This window comes from Echinops telfairi, unplaced genomic scaffold (assembly GCF_000313985.2).
Source record: "Echinops telfairi isolate 266 unplaced genomic scaffold, ASM31398v2 ScPeMD7_7457;HRSCAF=8495, whole genome shotgun sequence".
Classification (NCBI taxonomy): domain Eukaryota; kingdom Metazoa; phylum Chordata; class Mammalia; order Afrosoricida; family Tenrecidae; genus Echinops; species Echinops telfairi.
The window spans coordinates 22603842-22609931 of NW_022111357.1; the positions used below are offsets into that span (position 1 = coordinate 22603842).

General features: G+C 52.2%; 1 non-coding gene across 1 annotated transcript; it reads right to left on the reverse strand.

The window, feature by feature from the left end:
• Positions 1-5507: 5507 nt before the first annotated feature.
• On the reverse strand, positions 5508-5671 carry LOC115872842. The gene has a single exon (XR_004048075.1). It is a non-coding gene; the product is annotated as a U1 spliceosomal RNA (small nuclear RNA).
• Between the last annotated feature and the right edge of the window lie 419 nt (positions 5672-6090).

A 6090-nucleotide genomic window follows, 5' to 3' on the forward strand; every position in this document is an offset into this window, starting at 1 on the left:
GCTGAGCCTGGGCTTTCTCATGGGGACCCGCCACCACTGGTCATCGTGTTCACTCCCCTTCACGGTGACCCACGTGGGTCAGAGAACTGTGGCCCACAGGGGTTTCACAAGTCCATCACCAGACCTTTCTCCAGAGACGCCTCTGTGAACTTGAACACCCAACCTCTGGGCTAGCTGCCAAGCGCACTAGCCATCTGCACCGCATGCACCTCATCAGCTGGGCTCTGTTTAACGACAGCGCACTTGTTAGAACAGCAACAATTGTGAGGATGGCGCAGGACCGGGCCGCGTTTCCTTCTGTCATACATAGCTCTGAGCTGGGGTTGTCCCAGCGGGGCCTGACACAGCAGCCAACGGCAGGACAGGTGTTGTACAGGCGTGTCTGAGAGCACGAGGCCCAGCCCCCTCAGGTTCCCATCCCAGTCCAGTCTGCCTTTCCTCTGGTCAGCCCCTGATAAGGACGTGGAAGGTTTCAGCAACAGCCCTCCTGCTCCCAGGTACATTGCCCCTCCCCCCGGGCCTGAACTTTCTTGGGGTGCACAGCTGAAGGAGGCCCTCACTCACGCGCTCTGAGGATGCTGCCGGTGCAGACCTGGGCCCTGGCGGGAGCGCCCCAGAGGTTCCTCCTTGGTCCTGCTCCTGCTGCAGCCCACCTTTGCAGAGCCGCTTCCTGGTGTCAAGCATTGTCCTCATCCTTTTGTATATCTCCTTTAAGTACAGCTATCAGTTGGGAGGAGGGCAGGAAAAGGTGGATGAGACCATGTTTCAGGGTGAAGGAAATATTGTAGCTCCTGGTTGGGTTAGTAGTTCTGTGTATTTCACGGCACACATGTCGTGGCCTCAGTGAAGCCCAGTTACAAACAAAATGGAGGGGGGTCTCAGTTGCACGGGGGACATCACACATCCACACACCATGATGAGAAGGGTGTCATAAGTGGTCATCCAGCTTCTGCTTGTATGCCTCCTGAGACAGGGAGGCCATTACCTTTAGACGCAGCCCTTTACTTACTTGTCAGTAGGCCTGAGATGGGAACCCCTTTCTGACTCTGAAGCCCATGGCCTTGGCTTCTACTTCATTGTGTCTCCCAGCATCATATGGGTGACAGAATTGCCAGGAGGGCTCCGTGTGAGATGTTTGTGACCCATGCTGGCGACATCCAGACTGCCTGCACCACTAGCGATGGGGGAAGCAATTCACTTCCTGCTCCATCCCCGTAGAAGGTGAGGCCTGGGGCCACTTCTGTGAGGTGACACAGGAGCAGAGACCTCCTGCGTGCTCTAGTCCTGTGATTGTCCTTGGGAGTCCTTGGGTTTCCATGAGGGAGCCAGGGGCTCAAATGGGCCAGGCTAGCTGCTGGTCTGCAGGAAGTCAGTTTTCTGAGCCACCTGGACCCAGAGAAAACAGTATGGTTGAGTTGCATGAGGGGTGAGTCGTCACTGAAGCAGAACGTAGCTTGTCCTGACCATTGCAGCACAGGCGGGCCCAATGTGGTGTGCACACGGGTGCTGGACGTCTGGGCTGTGGTGTCCTCATCGTCCTGATGAGCATCCTCCTTGTGTGAGTCTTGGTGGACTAGAGAAACAAGTCCAGGGAGACTCATGTGTATAAGAAAGAGCTTTATACACGGGAGCAGTTGAATATTGAGAAAACATCCCAGCCCAGTCCAGATCCGGTCCATAAGTCCGATATTAGCCCAAATGTCTGATACCGATCTATAAAGTCCTCTTCAGACTCACGAAACACATGCAATGACGCCGAATGCAGGAAGATCACAGGCCAGTGGGGAGGGTAGTCTTGTGGATCCAGTGGTGTCTTAAGCATCTCTGCGCTGGCAGGGGTCTCCACGTGGCTTCTCCAGCTCCAGAAGTCTGGCTCCATCAGCCTCTCTCCATGTGTCTTCTCCACAGGGATGTCTCCCAGGGAGTGAGCAGAGAGAGAGTGTGTCTCCCTCCTCCAAGGAGGAAATACAGGAGTTCCCAGAATCCTCAGAAAACCATGCCCACACAGAGGTCAGGCTGGCTGTATCCTGATTGACAGCTAGATTCCACCCGTTCATTCTTAACCCTCAAATTGACACCAGATTCTGTAACTACCACACTCCTTCTCCCCATCTGCCTCCTTTCACTTTTAGGACTGTCATTGTCACTGTGGTGGACGACATCATTAGAGTCCCCTTCAGGCAGCCGTCCCTGGCTGAGCCCAGGGAGCTGTCCGTGGTCCTGTCCTAGCCAGCGCTTCCCCACTCCCAGAGGTTCTGTGCCATCCAATCAAACGCTCGGCTGGGAGCCTGGGATTTCATTGGGCTAGGAGGTGTGTGATCTCCGGCAAGGTCCCTCACCTCCCTGCACCTCAGTTGGCTCGTCTGAGAAGTGGGGGCGGTCACAGAAGATCGAGCTGAGGCCAAGAAAGTCGATAAGGACAGGGCCGTCCCTGTCGCCGCAGCAGTTGCCGCTGCGGAGAGCAGATGCCTGGCACCCCATGCGGGTCAGAGTAGAACTGCGCTCCGCTCCGGAGGGTCCATGCAGAGGCACCTGGCTCCCAGCCCCCGGGCCGCGAAGCCGGGGAGCACCTGCGCTGCACGGCATTCCGGAGGGATGGGCAAGACTGCTCAGCTCGCAGCAGACCGCAGAAGAAACGCCTGGCCTCTGCTTTTGTAAAGAGCACAGCCGAGGAACTCTGGGGCGCACAGTTCTGTTGTGTAACTGATGGGGTCTCCAGGAGCCAGAACGGGCCCCACGGCAACAGGTTTGAGGTACCGGCGGGGTTATTTTTGTCTCGGTGTGAAAGGGCAGAGGGGAGAGCAGGCAAAAAGCCCGCGGGTCTGCTGGGAGGGATGGGTGGTGCCCCTTTCCCTGCCTCCCCTCGCCCCGACTGCAGAGCTCTCTCTGGGCACCATACTTCCTGCCCTTGATGTCCCCAGCTTCTTGGCTCCCAGAAGTCGCAGTTGCTGGGATACCCGGGAGGGAGTAGGCACATGCTGGCTAGAGGCTGGTGGGATAAGCCCTCCTCCCTCGTTCCCACCATCTCCTGCAGAAATCTAGGCTGTCGGGAGCCTTCCGGAGGCGGAGGGACCCCTGGCAGGGAGGACCAGGAGCAAAGGCTGGTGGACTGGACCGGGGGCAGCCTGGGGAGCAGGGTGAGTCCCAAGGGCCTCTTGAAGCCAGGCTGGATACACCCGTTTGGCCAAAGCAGGTAGAAGGACACTTCTGCGTCTTTAAACAAAATATTATTTAATTTTATTTATTGGGGACTCCTACAGCTCTCATCACAATCCACACATATATTCATTGTGTCGAGCACATCTGTACATATGTTGCCATCATCTTTTTCAAAACATTTTCCTTCTACTTGAGCCCTTGGTATCAGCTTATCATTTGTTCCCTCTTCCTCCACCCTCCCTCCCCCATGAGCCCTTGATAATTTATAATTTTCTTTTTATGTCTTACTCTGACTGCTGTCTTCCTTCACCCACTTTTCTGTTGTCCGTCCCCCTGGGAGGTGGCCATATGTTGATCACTGTGATCAGTTTCCCCTTACTCTCCCCACCTTCCCATACCCTCCTGCTATCCTACTCCCATTATTGGTCCTGAGGGGTTTATCTGTCCTGGATTCCCTGTTTTGAGCTCTTATCTGTACCCGTGCACATGTTCTGGTCTAGCCGGATTTGTAAGGTAGAATTGGGGTCATGATATTAGGGGGGGACGGGAGCATTAAAGAACTAGAAGAAAGTTAAGTGTTTCATCGGTGCTATACTGCACCCTGACTGGCTCATCTCTTCCTGGCAGCCCTCCTGACAGGGGGTGTCCAATTGGCTACTGATGGGCTTTGGGTCTCCACTCTGCCCTCCCCCTCATTCACATCAATATGATTTTTGGGTCTTTGATGCCTGATATCTGATCCCACCAATACCTCATGATTACACAGGTTGGTGTGCTTCTTCGATGTGGACTTGGTTGCTTCTCAGCTAGATGGCTGCTTGTTTATCTTCAAGCCTTTAAGACCCTAGATGCTATATCTTTTGATAGCCAAGCACCATCAGCTTTCTTCACCACATTTGCTTATGCACCCATTTTGTCTTCAGTAATTGTGTCAGGGAAGGTGAGTATCACAGAGTGCTGTGTTAGTAGAACAAAGTGTTCTTGTGTTGAGGGGAGGCCCAATGTCCATCTGCTGCCATAATATTTTATAAATAAGTATATATACATAGATCTATTCCCCTATAATTATATATAAATGTATTTACATATGTACACACCTATATTTAGACCTTTATAAATATCCTTTGCCTCCTAGTTCTTTCCTCCATTTCCTTTTACTTTCCTCCTGTCCCATTATCATGTTTGGCCATCATTTGTGTTTCGGTAATTCCTCTCAGCTACATTGCCCTTGAGCAAGACCCCCCTCTCCCCAAGCATCCTATGTGCTCATCACCATCAATTTTAGATCACTTGTTGTTCCCTTGTCCCTGGGTTTGTTGGCACCCCCTTCCTTCCCCCCCACCCCATCTCTCCTGTGTCCCCCAGAACTGTCAGTCCCATTGTTCTCTCCTCTGGATTGTTCATCCCACCTATCTTGTCCAGATAGACACGCAGACACAATAATACATGCAAAAGCAAAGCAAAGCAAAACATAACAAAAGAAAAACCAAAACAACAATAACTAAACAAATAATTAATTAAAAACCAACAGCCCTAAAAGAAAAGCCCTCACACAGTCCCAGGTCTGTCCATTGACCGTTATGAGTGTTTTCCAGTCGAGTCCACTGGTGCGCCACATGCTGGCCCCAAAGTCCACCTTCGGCATTCCTCGGGGAGGTCGTTGCTTTGCTCCCCCTGATGCTTTGCTGCATGCCCTTAATGTTTTGCCCCAGTGCAGTGGGGTCGGATCGGGCACCTCTCTGACACTGTGTCCTCAGTGCTGTCCCGCATAGTGCTATGTGTCAATGAGGACGTCTTGTCTCATGATTGGGGCCGGCCCTGTGATTCTTTCTCTAAGCCAGAATATCATCCTCAGAGCTTGGTGGGCCAGGATGTGCTCCACTCTCTCTCCTTCCCTCTTCATTTGCTCCTGATCAGAAGCACCCCACTTTCTGAACTGCAGCTTCAGGGTTGTCCTCTGAAGTCCGTTCCTCTGGGGGCTGGGGGTGGGGATTGTCCATGTAGTTGGGATTGGTGCCAGCCCTGCAGGCCTCTCTATTGGTTCCCTGCTTCATGCCGGTATGTTGCATTCATGTGTTGGCAAACCGGTTGAAGTCTGGTCCCTCTCTCTCTCTCTTGTGGAGATATAAACAATACCCTCTCCTTAGGTGGGTGAGTGCCCTATTCCCCCATCATCCCTCTCTCTCTCTTTCTCTTTCCCCCCTCCCCTCCTTTTTAGTTGGCTGCCATATGTATCCCTGGGTTGGGTTTGGTCCCTGCCATACTACCTGGACCTCACCCCAGGAATATATGTATACAGTAGCTTTTTCCCTCTGCCCCTTTTGCATTTCTTTCTTTCTTTCTTTTTAAAGAGGAGAGCGTGAACGCAGTCCCCCACTACCACAAATTATGCAGTCGAGTTTCCCACATTTGGGGAAATGGCAGGGGTCAGCACACCCGGAGTGCAATGGATAAGCCTCGCCCTGGGAAAACCACCTTTGTAATCATGGTATCTCTCCTGCCAGGTAAGTATCTCAGCGGACTCATATTGTACTTGTCCTTTTGTGCTTGGCTTACTTCGCTTAGCATAATTTCCTCCAGTTCTTCCCATGAGGCAATGTGCTTCATGTGTCCATCACTGCTTTTTAGGGATGTGTCGTACTCCATTGTATGTATGTACCACAGTTTTTAAATTCATTTGTCTGTTGATGGAAATTTGGGTTGTTTCCAACTCCTTGAAATTGTGAACTGTGCTGCGATAAACAATGGAGCACAGATGTCTGGCCGCGGTTTGTTTCAATATACATGGGTGTTTTATCTTTAATATACCCCACTTGTCAATTTGTGCCTCCTCTGTGTTTGTGTCCTTCCCTATTTCTGGTAGCCTCTGTATTCCCTGAGCCAAAGTCCTCACGTTTGACGGACACTGCCTTGGTTGATGCCTTGTGGGAC